Raw genomic sequence first — 19,095 nt, 5'->3', positions numbered from 1 at the left:
CATGATTTAGGACTCTGTCTGGAGGATCAAAGCCACCTCTGTCAGCCTGTCCTGTCAGCAAGACAATATATGCTCAGACAAATAGTCTCATACATAACTCCACTTCTGGGAAGTAAAAAGAGGAGAACCTTATTCTCTCCTTCTTTGCACCAGGTCAGAATTAATATTCACCCACATGATACATGTATATGTATCATATGATGATACATATCTGAGTAAACTTTATACTGCCTAGCTCAGGCATTGAGAGCAACAGAGCTGCAGCAGCATGGAGTTCAACAGAGGCCAAGAGCCCAAATATTTATTCAGACTTGCTTTGGTACCTCTTTTAGGTTAGCAACAATATGAGATTGGCTGAGGTCCAAGCAGCAGGTTTATTACCTCCAAATGCAGAGTAGGGTTTATTAGCCTTGGTAGAGTACTGTGCTAATATAGTATATATGATGTTGTATATATAGGGAAGTAGAGTGTCTTTAATGCTTCTGGTCTGCAAGCTAGCTCATAGATCTGAATTGTGTTTTGTACTCTAAGGAAATTATATTCCCCATCTGAGGGAATGTCTGGCCTGGGGAAGGAAAAAAACATCTGGGGCTAATGACTGTGCTGAACTGCGTGGATGTTTAGTCAGGGCTTTGTTGCTAGAGTGCAGACTTGCAGGCAAAGGAACAAGATGGTGCCCATGAGAGATGCAGGCTTATACAAGGACTCAAAGAACAAGGGTGGTGTGGGAAGACATAATTGCTCAAGGGGATGGAGCTGTGCAGCCTTCCAGTGGAGTGATCTCAGTGTTAGACTCCTCAGAGTCACTCCACTCTCCATTTGCACTGAACTGGAGAATTGTTTTTGAGAGGTTTCTGAACTAAGTGCTGCTTAACAGGTGTGAGATTCCAGTGTAATTTAGAGATGCCCAAGGGTTTTGCACTGCTACTTTGGGTGGACTGTCTGCCACCCCATTCACTAGATCTCAACAATTATGACAGGGAAGGTTCAGTTAAGGTATTAGGAACAATTTTTTTCTCAGAAAGAGTGATGCATTGGAGCAGACTGTCTGGAGAAATGGTGGAGTCACCTTTCCTGGAGGTGTTCAAGAACAGTGTAGGTGTAGCACTGAGGGACATGGTTAGCAGAGATGGTGGTGATGGGCTGACAGATGGACTAGATGATCTTAGTGGTTTTTCCAACCTTAATGATTCTATGATTCTGCTTACCAGTGCTGGTGGATAGGAGCAGCACAGAAACCACTGTAATTAAAAGGAGATGTAAAGGTGATGTTTGAAAAACTGCTCACAGCTTCAAGGGTGTTAAATGTCTGCTTCTAAATGAGCTATCTGACTGAAGACAAATACAGCAATAAAGAAGAACTAAAACATAAAAAAAAAAAAAAAAAAAAAAAAGTAAAAAAAAAAGTGTGGGTATACTGACAGGCTGGGAAGACTCACACAGAAGTAAATTAATTACACTTCAAGTAAGGTAGGTTGTTCTTCCTGACTAAAGTGTGAAGAACCTGGAAAAGGAAGGAACTGTAATCACAGAACAGAATCATAATATTATTTAGGTTGGAAAAGACCTTAAAGGTCATCAAGCCCAAATGTCAGTTGACTTACCAAGTCCAATCACTAAATCCTGTCTCTCTGTGCTATGTCCACGTGTCTCTTCTACCTGCAGTACTCTCCTGGACAGCCTATTCCAATGCTTGACCACATTTATTTTTTTTTTAAATGAATAAGTTCTTTCTATTTAATCCAAACCTCCCAATTGCATGCTGAGAGCTTTTCATCATGCCCTGTCACTTGACACCTGAGAACAGAGACTGACACCCTCAATCACTGCAGCCTCCTGCCAGGTAGTTGTAGATAGCAGTGAGGGCCCCCCTCAGTCTCTTCTCCACATGAAGCACTGACATCTTCAAGCAATCTTTATAAATCTTATTTTCTTGTCCCTTTACCAGATTTATTGTTCTTCTCTGTGTAGGCTCAGTCAACCCAGTACTCTTCTTCTAGTGAAGTGACCAAATCTGAACACAGTATTTGTGGTGCAGTCTCACCAGTGCTGTGTACAGAGGGACAGATGTGATACATGCCTACTCTCTTTCTTCTCTGTTTTGCACTATAGTTTCAAGTACTTTTTTTTCTTGCAGTGGACGAAAAAGCTGTGTCTTTACCTGAGGAATCTAATAGCTTCACCTAATTTGGCTTTGGTCACCGATCCCATATAAGAACACTTTTACTGCTGCATCTGTTAAAAAAGGACCTGTAGGCTGCAATCCCCAAAGCGTGGCTTCAGAGTAGATGATCTGCAGAGTGTGGAGATTGTGACACCGGAGGTGTCACTGTGGTCAGCCACACACTGAGCACTTGCTATCATGGTAGGCTGGCAGAGTTATCTTCTCCTGGCATTTTCACACAGCTTACAACACGATGGCAGAATGGGGCTGGGGAACAGGACCCCGCATCCCTCTCATTGTGTATGCTGAAAAGAACAGCTGGATTAAGATGCCTCCTTCCCTCTGCAGCCCTTCTTATCCACACTGAAATCACCAAGGCAATAATATGTTGGATGTCTGAGGACTTCAGAATGGATGCCCTATTATTTCTCCCTTTTGTTTTGTTATAATACGTGTGACCTTCAACTGCTTTCAAACACTTTTCACTCCACAGAGAAAATACCATGCTGAATGGCTTAACCGTGATTTCAGTACAAAACTAACCAACAAAAAAGCATCTGGGACAAAAGCAATAATGCGGGCAACGACATTCAGAAGTGTTAGAAGTAAATCTAACTGCACACAAAGCAGAGTTCAGCTAAGTGTCACTGCCGAAAAACATCCTCTGTTCTCTGCAAAATGAAGTTAGAAAAGAGCTAAATCGAGTACTAAAACTCACTGAATGCATTTAAAGAGCTGGAAGATAGGGGATATGCCTGCTGTGAGGGACTGTGGGCACCAGTTTTGCATCTTTGCATATTTTACAGGTGGGACAGAGAAGGACTGGTGTAAAAGCATGCAGAGATTTGTTTACACATGAATCTGCACCATGGCCTATGCTTATTTCTCCCAGGTAACTCTTAAGGTAGTCCCTGGGGTTGCTCAGCTCAGAGCAGAGGAGCTGATGGGAGGCCTGATGGCAGCTGCAGCTCCTTATGGGGAGCAGAGGGCAGCGCTGAGCTCTGCTCTGTGTGACAGCGACAGGGAACGGCATGGAGCTGCATCAGGGGAGGGCAGCTGGGGACTGGGGACAGGCTCTGCACCAGAGGGTGGTGGGTATGGAACAGCCTGCCCAGGGCAGTGGGCACAGCCCTGGAAACCGCTCTGGAATATATGGTCTGATTTTTGGGTGATCCTGTATGGAACCAGGAGTTTGAATGGGTACAGAGGAGGGCCACAAAGATGATGAGAGGGCTGGAGCACTTCCCTTATGGAGACTGGCCGAGAGAGTTGGGCTCTTCATCCTGGTAAAAAGAAGGCTCTGGGAGGACCTTATAGCAGCCTTCCAGTAACCTGAAGGGGCCATATGGGAAAGCTGAGGAGAGACTTTTTATACGGGCATATAGCAACATGATGAGGGAAAATGGCTTTAAAGTGGAAGATGGCAGATTTAAACTAGATATTAGGAAGAAATTCTTTTATGTAAGGGTGGTGAGACACTGGAACAGGTTGCCCAGTGAGGCTGTGGATGCTCCCTACTTGGAAGCATTCAAGGCCAGACTGGATGGGGCTGTGAGCAACCTGATCTAGAGAGAGGTGCCCCTGCCTACAGCAGGGGGCTGGAACTAGATAATCTTAAAGCATCCTATGGTTCTATGATCCTTGTGGATCCCTTCTGACTTGGGATATTCCACAGTTCTATCTTCTGTGATTCTGTAATCAGTCAGATAGTCTTTCTTATCTGATTTTGAGCGGTGGGGAAAGGTTGAGGGAACTGGGTTTGCTTAGCTTGGAGAAGAGAAGGCTCCAGGGAGACCTCATTGTGACCTTCCAGTATTTGAAAGGAGCATATAAACAGGAAGGGGTATGACTGTTTACAAGGGTAGATAGCGATAAGACAAGGAGGAATGGTTTTATACTAAGACAGGGGAGATTTAGGTAAAATATCAGGAGGAAGTTTTTCACTCAGAGGGTGGTGACGCACTGGAACAGGTTGCCCAAGGAGGTTGTGGATGCCCCATCCCTGGAGGCATTCAGGGCCAGGCTGGATGTGGCTCTGGGCAGCCTGGTCTGCTGGTTGGCGACCCTGTACATAGCAGAGGGTTGAAACTAGATGACCTTTGAGGTCCTTTTCAACCCAGGCCATTCTATGATTTTATGATTTTATTTCCAAATCAATAAAATAATAATCTATTGTCATATGCTTCCCTATCTTCACCTACTCTTTTCTCACAGTTTTACTGTCATTCAGATCAGGTTTAGTCCCACATGTCAGGGATGGAAAATGTGTCCCGGTTGTGTTGAAGGAACAGGGAAAGATGTACAATTTATTTAACAAAGTTATGCTGCAGCACATGAGTTCTTTCAGACGCAGGGGGTAATGCATAAGCTGATGTTTCATTTGCATGCTAAGAAAGGTCTGAATATCTGCTCATTCTCTGCTTGGATCACAGTAATATGCATGAGTGAGAAAGGAGGATAATAACCAGTGGAAGGAGTTGCTTTTATTAACATACTTTTGCATTTCGTTTTTTTAGATGAAAACTTTGGAGGCAAATATTTTCTTCCTTTACTTAGGTGTAAAAGTACACGGGTTTGTGCGTTCCAAATATTACAAATGGGAAGAAAAAGGTGTCAGTCTTGTTTATTTTTAATTAGATAAAAAAAAAAAAAAAGAGAATGTTCACATGGGTTTGATAAGAGATGTAAAATACTCCCACAGAAAATGCTGTTTTCCTGTCAGCTGCAGTGAACGAGAACTTTGATATTTAGCATCAATTGAAATGGGCTTGTACTGAGATCTTAGCCATAATTACAGAATCACAGGGGTTGTAAGGGACCTTTGGGGATCTCCTAGTCCACCTTCTGGCTACAGGAGGTTCCCTACAGCAGGTCACACAGGAAAGTGTTCAGGTGGCTTTTGAGTACCTCCAGAGAAGGAGACCACAACCTCTCTGGGCAGCGTGTACCAGTGCTCTGTCACCCTCACAGCTCTGGTTCTATGGCCTCTAGACCAGCTTGCTTTTGAGCATGTCAGTCTCACTGATATCTGTTGCTTATGTTATAGAGGTTTTTGGCAGTCAACCAGTCAAACAAACAATTAAGGAACTGGTATTTATCTAAGGAGGCTGATTTCTTTTTTTTTTTTTTTTTTTTTTTTTTTTTTTAATTTACTACATTGTTTTAAAAAATCTGTCTCTTTATTTAATTATTTATTTACCTTTTATAAGCTTCAGGAATTCTGAAATGTTTTAATCACACTGAAGATTGCAGACTCTCAAAGACAGGAATGATTCAACTATATTGCCCTCTGCAACCTTTATATGCTTTCAGCACTGCATATTTTCCTTCCTCAAATCCAGGAAACTTATTGCAAAGGAAGTATTTTGCTTGACACTAAAAACTTGGGATCAAGGAACAACAGATTGGAGAAGTAAACCATAAGAATCATAAGGAATTAGAATACCTTGTTCACCTTGTTCATCTATAGTCTGCAGCAGGAAATGAATATTTATGTCTCAGATGTTATATTAAAACATTCTTCCTTAATATGTATTTATATACAACCTTCCACAAGAAGTCTGCCTTCAAAAGCAGCAGACACTGACATCCTGTCTTGCCACAAACACAGCATCTCATCAGATGCTCAGAAAGAATTTATACAAGACTTTGTGAAGTGCCTTACAAATAGCACACGTTCTATTGAAGAAAGCATCGCCATTTCAAGATGAAGAAGTAAATCTGTTCAGTGCTTTAGGAGTTTGAAGCGGCTTTAGGAGTTCAAAATGATTTCTTTAAAAAATGTAGGTTCCCTGCTTAATGTTTCCCCTGGACCCCTCTGGCTAACAAATGACTTGTTTATAACATTTCTAAATATAGATCCAGGTAACAGATTAAATCTCATTCAAAGATCGTTTCTCTTCTAAAACAAAAGTAATGAAAATCTTTTTGTTCTTTGTTATATTTCTTCGCTTGTAAAGAAAGCCTCTGAAAAATTCCTTGTTAAACTGAATGTACTTATCATTTTCCTATAATCTGAATATATTTAATCCTTTTTTTTCCAAATAAACAACGGAAATATTTTCGAGCCCTTTTTTTCTTTTCTGTTTTGTTATTGAAAGCTTTACCCTATTCGTCTAGAAAAGAACCAGCACCTCTGGCAGGATTACTTGTGTTCATATATTTTATTACCTGTGACAGCTACATCCTTGCTTTTTACTTGATTATTTTTGTTTCCTTTCTTAATCTGTTTCCTGAACTTTCTAGCTTCTAAATTTATACCCTTTTCTGTCATGTTGCCTTTTTTTTTTCTTATTACAAACACACTCACATGCACACACACAGATCACAAAAATATTTTAGCTTTTGCAGGTGCTTTTGTTCTCTCTGCTCAAGTTGAGTTGTTTTATAACTATAATCACCTCATTCTTCATTTTATTCAGATGCGGGATGGTAGTTTTTTTGGCCATCAAATGAAATAATTAATAAGTTTCCAACATTATTCATACCTCTCTCCAGTTACATCAGCCTGTAGTTGTTTTCAGCTCTATGAACCTCTCTGTTTTAAGTCACCAATCATTACTTATTTGAACTTTCTGTTCTGACTGCATATAATGAATGTAATTAACTCATGATAACTTGCTCCTAAAACAATATTTGCTTTTAGATCTTAGATCAGTGCCCTTTTATCTGCCAAGATGCAATCAAATTTATCTTTGCATGACATTATTGAGTTAGAAAATTGTCAATTTTTTTTTTTTTTTTTGTATTATTTTATTTAAGAAATTCTGAAGTTCTTTCTCTACTGATATATCTCTAATATGTATCACTAATGTTGAGATGTCTGCTTCTTGGTTTTTTTTCCTTATGTAGGACAGGCAGGTTTTTAAAAAGCTATTCATGACGTTCTGAAATGTGAAATGATGATCTGAACCACTGGCTTGTGCCCTACCTTGTACTATATTGGCTAGGAAATTGATCCATAAACCTTCCAGATCACTTGTACAGCACTTTGTCAGTGGCTCATACATAAGTATTTTGTGGAATGTAAAACAGCTTCCTTATCCTTTCTGTTGCAGACCCTGATTTGCACTAGAGCTTGTTCCTTAGTGACAAGTTCTTCCTCTGATTCTGCAACAGTAATTTTTTCCAAATGTGTTTTCTCCAAATATCCTTTCTGTATGCTACGTGGTTTCTTTTCCTCTGTTCCTCCTTCGTGTGTCTGCCTCCAAATCTTCGCTGGAAAATTGTTTATATAAAAATTCTTGCTGCAGAGTCTCATTCCCTCAGTAATCTGAGAAGGCTTAGCTACTTGATGATTTCAAGCACTGATTCTGATCAAAGATCTGCTAAGCACAGCCAGATGGGTCCCACTGAAACACCAACAAGCCGATCAGGAGGCTGGATAGGAGACTGAGAGACTATCCTCACAGACTTCCCAAAGGATGAAACTTGAGTAGGAAATAGACATACACACGCATGCAAATGCTCTCCCAACTCACCTTTTCACACTGTGCTACCAGTGAGCATGGACTCTGCAGCTAGCCTTTCAGAAACTCCCTGGTTAGCTGCTCTGTTTGCCAGGCTCAGCTGTTTCATTCAGCTTTTTGATTCTGAGTAAAGTTATTTCAATGGCTAAGCAGAAGGAATGATGCATGCAATGCCCTTATGGATTATCCCAAGTTATGAACTGTGCGTGGTGGTGCAAATAGTAATATACATGTATCACGCTGAAGTGAGAGATGGTCCCAGTGATCACAACAGAAGGGCAAAGAATAAACAAGCACCAGAATTTGCCTTGCACGTTAAAAAATATTTGATTTCTATTAAAGCTGAAAGTGCCAAAGAATATTTTCAAACTTTCTGACAGACAGATGGAAATGTCTTAGGGAACCTGACGCAGAGCAATTATGGATGCTCAAACACAACAAAGATTTTGAACATGAAAAGAGAATACTAAAAGGATTTTTATACTTGACAGTTCATTTCATTGTATTCTCTTTTTATATTAAATTATTAAAGAGAGATATATCAACGTGTATATTTTCAGTCCCTTCTTGCCAGTTTGGCTTATTGGAAAAGTTTTAACATAACCCAACAAAATATTTTCATAATATTTAAAAAATGTTACAATTTGCTGATTTTCCTTCAATAAATTATCGGTTGTACCATCTGACAGGCTATTCTTCCTCTCTCAAAAGAAGCTTACATCTTAATTTAATAGAGTATTGAGAGTGGGATATGGATAAGAGACTTTGCTTATCATCTTTTAAATGTATTTGAACTCTCATCTATATTATGCCACTGAATTTAACAGCACCATGATTTTTGGAGTATTTGTGTCTGCAAGAACTGTAATAGTATATTAGAATAAAATAGACACCTAATTCAGGTACCAATGATTCTTTCATGGCACTGAGACAAAAATGCTAGAGTTTTGGGTGTTATTTTTATGCTGCTTAATAATTAGCATGTTTTTAAGTTTTTACAGAGAAGTTTCTATCATACACTGTATAGACCACAGGCATTTATTCTGAACTGTTCATATGGGCACTGCTATAACGTTGAGTCAGGTTCCTTTTTAGAGAAGGTAAGTTATCCCATCTCAGAATAAGTGTCTAAGTTGAGTACACTAACATATACTTGGAAATACTCATCTCTCTTCATTGAATGTAGAAGCAGCTTGGAGACTAGCTCAGCCAAGTATTGAACATTTAGATTGCTAAAATTAGGTGAGATATATCCCACTGCAGAAGCTCAGGCTCGTTGCTCAGTCAATGAAGGGGCAGGAGACAAGAGTCTGAATTAGAAGTCAGTGTCTCTCCATCTGCTCTATGAGGACTTTGCAAGTGTAACTTGGGCATCTACACGAGAAGGTGCAATCTAAATGCCTGGACTGGGATACCTATGTGATCAAAGCACTTTATCCTCTCTACTAGGAGTTACAAAGAGGTTTACAATGGCACACTGTGCTGAAGTTATCCAATTCCGGAGGATCCACATTGTGCTTACAAGAGGGGTTTGCAGTACATAAGTACAGAGCCACAACAGTTAAAGTCAACTCAAGTTTTCATGTGATACCATTGGGGGAACAATTATCTTCATTTCCTCACTCCATGTGTTATTATCTTCTGCCTAAATGTAGATTATGTGCAGAAACCAGAACTTTTATTTGACTCAAAGGTGCCATGTACTTTCCTGGCACTATGATAATATACAGGACTTGCACGTAGCCAAAATGTTTTGATACTGCTAATCAATATTTTAAATTCTCTGTAAGAAGTCTGTATGTACCTTCTTCTCATCAGCACTCTCATCCCTGTCATACAGACCCCTTCACAGTTAATGTGGCTTTAAGCAAGAACGAAAAAAAGCCTTGTTCTAAATTTATGTTTTCTTCTAGCTTCTTGGCCAGCTGCAGCTTCTGTTTACTGTTCAACAAACCCTTGGAGTACTGGAGTAGTTGCCAAGCTATCAGCAAGAGCTGGGAAAGCTGGACATTACTGTAACTCACAATTTGACGTGTGCTCCCTGTGGACGGCTGCTCACTAAAGAAATTTTGGGTGAGATCTGTTCTATTTGCAGAAATCTTACCAAGGAAAAAAAGGAAGTCTACAGCATAAAAGTCAAAATCTCATTGACTGCTTTTCCAAAGGAGTTCTTGTAGCTTTACTAGGAATTGAGTAATAAACTGAGCAGAATCTGGCCTTGTTTGTTTGTTTGTTTCTAAGTAACTAATTTTCAAAAGGCTATGTGTTATGGGCACTATTTTTGTAGGAAAGAGCTGTAAGTGAGCTTTCTTCACAACTAGAGTGTTGGATGGCAATTTATGTCATATATTACTGCTAATTTTACTTTGGATTCTTTTACCAATCTTTGGCCAGTATAGTCTGAGGAACTGAAGAGAGTAAAAGAGAAGAAAGAGAAGGCAGGAAGAGTTAATAAATGACTATTTTTGGAGAATGAGGTGCAAGTAAAATTACACCTTCTGTGCCTGTCACCTAGGTAACCTTTTGCAAAGCATTTCACTTTTCTAAAACTAGATGTGTGAATTATTATGCAGGATCACAGCTATCTGTGAGGGGCATCCTCTTCCCACCTGTTCCTTTTTCTCTGTCAACGATGGGTACTCTGCAACATCTAGGCAACCTTGCCTATATTTGACCATCTTCAGAACAAAAATGTGTTTTCTTATGTTTGCATGGACTTTTATGGTATTTCAGTTTATGTCCATTGCCTGTACTGTCACTAGACTCCACTGTGAAGAGCCTTGCTTTGTCTTCTCCAGTCTCTCTAAGAGGTAAGGATTATCTCCTTCAATCTACTGGTAATAGTCTTCTTGCAGTCTAGTATGGCATTGTCTTTCTAATTTTTTTTTTGCAAAGGCACAATACAGGCTTATGATCTACTCATTGCACACCAGATCTATATGCCCTTCTCTGTAAATCTGCTTTTCAACTTGTCAGTTCTGAGTGTGTACAGATTCAGAGGGATATTTTGCTCTACATGCAGTATTTGGCAATTGTCTTTGGATCTTCAGGAGGTTCAAGATGGTCTACTATTCAATTTTGGCAAGGTTCTTTTGAATAGCAACACAACTGTCTTGTGCATCAGCAACTCTTCCCAGCTTTGCACCCGTACAATTTTTGCTGAGGGTGCATTCACTCCCATTGTTCTAGACAAGATGTCCCAAACCTGTGCAAAATTCTACAGTTTTGGAAATATTACTGTCCCCTTGGATATACTGCTTAAGACTGGCCTCCAAATAGACCTTGTATCAGTGATCACATAAATTTAAAGCAATTAGTTTGGGCTTTCAGTCTGCCCCATTTTCCATTTATAAAACCTGTTCTGCATTATTTTATCAGTAAGTATATTATGATAGCCAGTCTTGAATGCCTTACTGAAGTCAAAACAGGCAACAAATGCTGCAGGGACCCCATCTACCAAAAACAAGTCATCTGTTGATAAAAGGCTTGGTAAGATGTAAATTCCCCTTTATGTAATCATGCTGACTGTTCTGAGACACCTTAAATTATTTTCTGGAAAATATTACTGGGATTATTTTCTCCATCCCCTCTCCAAATATTGGGATGAAGCCGACAAGTTTACAGTACTGTGGATCTTCCGTCTTGCCCTTGTTGAAGTGACTTTTATCTTGTTTCAGGCCTCAGAAACTTCTGCCAATCACTGTATCATATTCAAATCTAAATGTGCTTCTGTGTTTTCATGATTTCACAATATCTTTAAGTTCCCGCTGGGTCACTTGCCACTGATTCTATGCCCTTTATGTTTTCCCTGTGTATCTGTATTTTGTGAGGAGCTACTTGATCACTCATGCAGGCCTCCTACTGCCTTTACTTGATTTTATTCTCATTAGAATTGACCATTCTTTCCTACACCCTTCTTCTCTCCAGGATGATGTCCCATGATTCTTCCAAGCATATCTCTGAGCAGGTCAAAGTCTTCTCTCCTGAAGTCCAGTATTATGATTCGGCTATTTGTTTTGCTCCCTCCTGTCAGGATTCTGAACTCCTCTATTTCATGGTCGCTGTAGACAATGCTGACTCTGACCATCATGGACCTTTACTTTCTTGTTTGTAATTCTCTGCAGAAATTTTCCCTCACCTTCTTGATTCCTTTTTTGTCTGTGTCAAGAAATTACCAAGTCACTCCAGAAACTCCCTGGATTACTTTTGTGTTGCTTTAGTAGATCTTACGTAGTACCTTTAGTGGATATTAGGATGGTTAAAATACTCCATGAAGACCAAGGTCTTCAAATAGGATGCAGTTTCCATTTTTTTGGAAGCTTCCTATACTTTTTTTCCCAGTTAAGCATCCTGTGGCAGGTATCAGCGCTGTCCCTCTTGGTTTGGCCTCTACTTCTAAATCATAAGCTCTCACTTTGCTCATCACCTGTCCCCAGGAAGAGCCCCATGCATTTAACAAAAGGGCAATTCTCCTTGCTGTCCCACCCTGCTTATTTTAAAAAGCCTATATCCACTCGTTGCAACACTCCAGTCACGTGAACTATCTCACCACCTCTCTCTGATCCCTGTGAAACTGCACGGAGAGGAGAACTGTAACTTCATGCAGATATCTAATCCTTCCAGTTTATTCCCTATTTTGTGTGTATTAATGTACAGGCATTTTGGAGTGGCAGGGACTGTTCTGTGGCTGAGGCTCAGCGAACTCAGAGGCTTCTTTGGACACAGTCTCATTTGCTACTGCATAGTTCCATATCTGCTGGCAGAGTGCAAGCCGTCTTCTTGGTGCCATAAGCCATGAATGGCCAGCCTTTTTCATTTTGAGAGTCTCCATTTCCCTGACTGATAAGCTCAGACTTGGCTGTCCCTCCTTCAGTACTGCTGAGGGTTCAGGCTCTTGAAGCTGCAGGATTTTGGAGACAATCTGTTTAATCTGCTTTGAGCAGAGTGTTGGACTAAGTGATCTCCAATACTACCTTCCAACCTCAAATATTCCGTGATACTATAAAACTGCTGCACAGACTGCTGTGTCTCTTAGTTGCTTGTACTGGCTGTGGTTCCTATCTTTCCTTCTCTTCCTGCTTCTCCTGGATTTGGAGGCTATATCTCATCTGATGCACTGTTTTGTTTCATTTTGCAAATTAAATGAACAATGGAACTATTTGGTCCAAGGATTTCTCCATCTGTCTCAATCTGAAGCAGACTCGAGTATAAGGGGCTATGAACAGCCACTTCTTACTGAATGATTGGTGCATTAATCTATATTTACTGTTATTATTTTATGAATTTTGAAATCTGTAGTCATATCTCATTCAGATAAATCTTCTACTAAAGTGAGTGGAAGTTTAGCTGTGTAACAAATGGGTAATAAATGAATAAGACCTCCAGGATTTGGCATGCTAATGATTATAATTTAACACTACTATAGCTCTTTCCAACTTCAAAGTGCTTCACGAACATTAACCATTCTAATTAATTTCATTTAGAGATGTTCCTACTGTATCTTTTCCTCTACTGAGCACTGTAGTACACTTACTGCTGTATTGTAATTCAAAGGTTGTTATGGTAAAGATTTTGACAAGAACAGAGAATCCCTTGTGAAAATTTGCAATTGTGCTAATTACATCAGAGATCAGATGTCAAGATTATCCTTGAAAAAGATCCCAGCGCATACCACAGGTATACCGAGTCTCTCAATAGAAGAGCTAGACTTGGCCAATCTACCACTTCCTCTGGCATTTCCCTGCTTAGGGATAAACAGATTTAATAACTTGCAAAATTGATTGAAAGCCATGTTAACATTCATACTCAGGCTCAGAAAATGCAGATGAGAAAACAAAGAACCAATGTAACTATCCTACCACTTACCAGTCAACTTGTCAAAGCCAAATAAAGTAGGACAGAAGAATGACATATGATTGTAAGACAGTGAGGCATCTGTGTTTCATAATTTTCTATCCTGAGATACATTATTCAAAGTGTTATCTTGTTAGACTATCTTACTGGGAGTTACAAAAGACAGTGTAATAGATACTTACCAGTAATTTGACAGATTGGTCCAACTTCCTCACTATGGGGAGCTGGCTGTCAGTTTTGGGATGTCTCTTCACAGGACTTATATGTATAGCTGGAGTAGACTGTGAGCATAAACACTTGGCCACCCAGAGGTACAAGAGGGGTTGCCCTTCTGCTAAGCTTCACTGGCTGTCTGAACAGATTTCCTCTTGCTGTTTTGCTTTTTTTTTTAGTGGAGAGTCTTGGACTATGGCAATGTTACTACCTGAAAGCAGTCCCAAGACCAATGGACTTCTACTGCTTCTCAGTCACACTGTTCAGTACTAGCCTCCTTCATAGCCCTCCTAGTTGGCGTGTTCCAAAATGGAGCAGTGAGATGAGCTAACAACCTGGGGGCAATCACAAGCCGAATGCTGAGTTTCCCTCCCAACTTTCTTATCTATAACAGTTTCAGCAACTTTTTCTAAGTCCTCCCATACTTTTTCTGACAAGCCCAAATTGAGAACTATGTTTCAGGCTGGACGATATGATGAACCTTTGAGAGAAATTTATGCCTTGTAGAAATCACAGCTCTGGTGGACACAAATTCATTTCAACACTGTATAATTCAGACATCTGTTTCTGTGGTAGTGAGCTGGTATGTATCTGAAATGACCGAATGCAGAATCAGATTGTGTTTATTTGTATATCATTGAATATCTGATCCTCAGCTGCATATAACTGGAATTCATAGTTGCTCCTATAACAGTGCTTCTGATTTCCCTTTGAAAGATGGGAAGAGATTCACTGAGATGTTCCTGTAGAAAAAAATCTGATTTTAATGTTACTTTGAAATCATACAGTGGTATTTAACAGAATATTATATTCCTGGAATAGTCAATTCAAAATAAGAAAAACCCATTTAATTATTCATTACTTTTAATAAATGATAGATGTTTTCCAGAAGAAAAATCTTATTACATTTCTAGAGAATCATATTATTTTAATTGCCATTCATTTTCTTTCTTTCCCATCACTCCTTAACTCCTTAACTAATGGTAGTCCCCGTTGCCAAGGGTTTTAGGCTTCTTCATCTGGGACCTGAATAATACTTTGTTTGTTTATGATTTAACACCACAGTGCATTTTTCCTTTTTCATGTACTGATACTTCTCTGTTTGCAAAATATTACTCAGTTCCAGTCATTTGTATAATCAACTTCTTAGTCTGTCTACTCTTTCTCCTGAGTTACTGGGTGCTTCTTAAGTGTGATTTTAAAGAAGAGAGGTTTTCACCTCGAGGCTGCTTAGCCCTTCTTCACTGAAATTTTTCTACGTGCATTTTTTCCAAAAAACACTATCACATATCAAAATCAAATGGCACAGTGGAGGCTAACGTTTAATCAGTGACATATGCAGTTTTACGAATCTCATGACTTCTCTGTCCCTAGATAGCAGTGACCATGGTTGGTTGAGAGATGAGATGGGTTGGCACAGCTGTCACAGCTGTGTGAGGCACGGTGCTAGTGCCAGGCTGTAGGGTCCTCAGAGTTTCCCAGATGTCTCTAAGGTTCTTTTTCCCAGGTTCCATCTTGAATCTTCATTCCTGGAGTATCTCTGAAAGTTATTTATTTCCACTTGTAGTGTTGTGTAAAAAATACCTTCCTGGTGACCTGTCTCTACAAAACTCTCTTTTTCTGACTTGCTGTAGTCACTGTTGGTGCTCACAGTCAGCTCCTGTTATCGATTCTTACTGAGGATGTTTATAACAAATTTGGACAAATTCCCACTTGATGGTCAACAGGTTTTTTCACAGCTTGACTTTTTATTTTTCAGGAGCACACAAATCATTCAAAGATAGGATTTATTTTATTTTATTTTATTTTATTTTATTTGTTTATTTATTTTCAACATGCCATATTTCATCTATTTTTGAAACAAAATGTCAGTTACAGTTCGTGAGCTTATGCTAACAGCTCTGCTAATTATGTCCAACTCATATTAACTACTTCATGCACTCAGAACAAGACTTGTTGCCAAATTGTATGCTGACAAATTGTATGACTTACCTGATGCCATGGGATAATAAGGTGATGAAAAAATGGAATTCAGGGTTTATGTTCTGCAATTTAGAAAGTACAGACCAAAGAGAGAAAAAGTTTCAAAAGGTTACAAACTTCCTGCATGCTCTGGAGATCTCGTGATGCTGGAGGAAATTTGTGCTCTGGAATAAAACACAGAGATCAAATTCTAATCTATTCTGTTGAGTGACTTGAAAGCAATGAATTTGGTCTATGTTATCATTTTCCCCAACAACCTGTATTTGCTTGCACCAAGAATTTATCCTTAGCTTATTGAAGGTTGCTCTCATATCCTACAGTGCATCTTGAGCAAGAGGAGTGCCATCCTGAGGGATCGACTGATCAATCCTAGCTCTAAGCTCAGTCCCCATCATTGTCCCTTCATGATCCCCAGGTGATTGGCATTTTAATGTTTCATTCTGATTCTTCTGAAGCTGTGATTTAGCGTGTAGAAAATATAGTGCAAAATCATGCTAAAACCGTAATAAAAGAGGTTTACTACATTTAATTGTCATCAGTCATTCTATTAAACTGTTGAGGAATATTAACAAGGGATATGATAATATCACCATATAAAGTTCATATGCATTTTTAGCAGTTGTAAAATTATTTAATACCTTTGCAACTATTTGTGTTCGATAATTAATGTGGGGTAAGGAGCTGTCTGTTATTTCAACTATCTGAAAAAGGCAGAACAGCCTCAGTTTAACCTGATAGTTACTAATGAGCAAGAAGCAAAAAAGTCAGATGACCTTCGCCCAAAAGGAAACGCTAATGCAGAAGTAGTCTACATCTTCCAAATGTACTTGTTTGTTTTGTCTCTACAAGCATATGGATTAGACTACCAAAGTGTTTTCTGGTCAGGGACTGCATTAAAAAAAAAAAAAAGCAACTTTCAGAAACAGAAGAAGCAGGCTTTCTAATCCACACTACCTGCCAGCTATTTGCAAAATTTGTGTATGAGAGAATAAGTAGCTGGAATTGTAATGGTTATGACCTACAAATCACATTTTCTAAGACATTTAGACGAGTGCTTAGGTGTGAAGCCCCATCATGGGCAGTGAACCTCCCTGCTTTTACATCCTGCAAATCAAAAGTACTTCAGTACCTCTGTGGAGAAAAGGGGGGAAATGAGGCATCAGAATGTCCAAGATGAAAATCACTGCTCAGCTCTCACTCCAAACCTGAAAAGCCTCAGAAGCTGCCTCCATCAGTTTCTCAATATTTAACTTTTAAACACTCCAAGAAGCTCACGTTCTACTTCTGTGCCTGTCCAGAAGTACTCAGTATAGAAAGCGCATGTGGAAAGTTTTAGTTCTACTCTAATGGTGAATATGAGAAAAATACACTGGTGGTTCCTGTGTTCTTTGAAAAATGTGCAAAGGATGGCCTCATGTCTGAACATTCATTTAAGTATGGAAGACATGAATTAAACTCACTTCTTTACCCAAAAATGTTCTGGATCACCTTCATCCCCCTGCTCCTGAAAGAATAACAGAACTCCTATGTGTCACCATTAGCAGTCATATGATCTAAATCCCATTTTCGGATACCAAATTCTTATCTTGAGTGTAGGGTTGAATGTTGAAATCAGTAAAAAGTAAAAGTAGAGAAATGTCTGATAATCACTTGTAAATTTATGCTGAATTCATTTCTACAACTCATTTAAAATTGTTAAAGAGCTGCCTGAATGGAAGACTGTTTCTCTTGTGGTATCATCTCATTGCAGTTACTTTTGATTTCAAGTTCTCTCTTCCAAGCTAAAAAAGACTTCTGAAGGTGGGTATCTCAGTTATGGGCTCTTGGCACCTTAGAAATACTGACATTCAGAACTTAAGATCACTTTGCTATGTTTGGTGTGTAGAGGGGATGTGCATGTATTTGAGAGAGGGATATTTGAAGATAACGAACTCCCTTATTTTTACTGTGAGAGCCAATGCTTAATGGCTAGACAAAATGGAAGTGATTTTTGCCTTTGTGTGTACTCCTTGTGTTCTCTGAGCCATTGTGCAAGTCCTCTAGTATACAGAGGTATCTGTTTTATTTCATTATTATGTATGAAATAATTAAATAAAATAAACAATACCAGATTATACAAGAACATTTGTCAGTAAATGGTCAATCTAAAAGCCTACTCCATTACTTTATACCTGTTTTTTTTTTTTCCCCACCAATGATATGTTACAAGAGATCAAGTCAAAAATAAGAACTGCTCATTTTTTCTTTAGGGGCTCTTTCTGAAAGGACTGACTTTTGCCTTATATATCTCACTTGCTACTTGTCCATGGCCAGTGAATTCAAGACAGAATTTGACCAAATGAATAAAAGATGATTAAGGAAAGAGAGAGAGACTTTTTATGTGATCTGACGGTGGTAGGACAAGGGGAAATGGTTTTAAACTAAAAGAGGGGAGATTTAGGTCAGATGTTAATGGGAATTCTTTACTGACAGGGTGGTGACACACTGGCACAGGCTGCCCAGAGAAGCTGTGGGTGCCCCATCCCTGCAGGTATACAAGGCCAGGTTAGATGGGGCGCTGGGCAGCCTGAACTGGTGGGTGGAACACTGCCCACAGCAAGGGAGTGGGACTGAATAGGTTTTAAGGTCCTTTCCAACCCGAGGCATTCTGTGATTCTATAAAAGGTGGGACTAAAGTCATCCTCCAGCCACCACTATCAGGGTCTTTCCTTTGCATGACATTTATCTTGGAGATGCTTTGCTTATCCTGACACATCTTTCTCTTCCAGTTTGCCAGCTTGCCTGTTATTCAGCCCTGTAAGCCAAAACCGAATCTTTAAAGCATCTGATAGAGCCCTTTGTAACAGAAGAGGGAGCTCTCACAACACCGATGGAAAATTTTTGAGGGTGCTGTTTACCCAAGGAAAGCAGATAAGGATAGGGACCTGTCTTTTTTTGTAGCAAAGAGGAAGAAGGTGCATGGACGTGTATTAACTCATGGAAGGCAGCTATAGCTTAGACTGCCAATGCCACAAACAAGCAAACAAAAGAATAAAAATCCAAACAAAAAAACTTGGAATTTCAATGCATTTAGCAACTACAGATTTCCACAAAACTTGTAACAGCTTGGCCCCTGTCTGTGCCACAGAGCATGGGAAGATATCCACATATGAGAGGAGAAATCCCATGGCCTTTCTCCCAAGGCTGGTTGAGCTGCTTCGTTGCTGTTGGTCACAGTGGTACAATGTAATGCCTAGCACATGAACATCCAAAGTGAGCATCAAGAGAGCAGTGAAACAGGAATGAATTTGTTATCTCACTGATTTTGCTTTAGGAAAATTTACCGATATAATACTGGAAGAACTGTCAGTTCTGATCTCTGGTTTCACCAAGGTCCAGGAAGTTAATTTTGCCTGTCCAGAATTATGTCACGTA

The 19,095-nt window shown here is 39.5% G+C and overlaps 1 long non-coding RNA gene across 1 annotated transcript in view; it reads left to right on the top strand.

Moving 5' to 3' along the window:
- The window catches only part of LOC128092131 (uncharacterized), a 68,273-nt gene extending 49,638 nt beyond the window's left edge, over positions 1-18,635 (top strand). The window contains exons 2-3 of the long non-coding RNA XR_008211645.1: positions 9,546-9,705; positions 18,450-18,635. This is a non-coding gene — a long non-coding RNA (uncharacterized LOC128092131). The remainder of the gene's footprint in view (positions 1-9,545; positions 9,706-18,449) is intronic.
- The last annotated feature ends 460 nt before the right edge of the window (positions 18,636-19,095 follow it).

Source organism: Tympanuchus pallidicinctus, unplaced genomic scaffold (genome assembly GCF_026119805.1).
Source record: "Tympanuchus pallidicinctus isolate F22 unplaced genomic scaffold, pur_lepc_1.0 scaffold6, whole genome shotgun sequence".
NCBI lineage: Eukaryota > Metazoa > Chordata > Aves > Galliformes > Phasianidae > Tympanuchus > Tympanuchus pallidicinctus.
The sequence above is the reverse complement of the archived record's forward strand: the minus strand, read 5'-3'. Positions and strand labels throughout refer to the sequence as shown.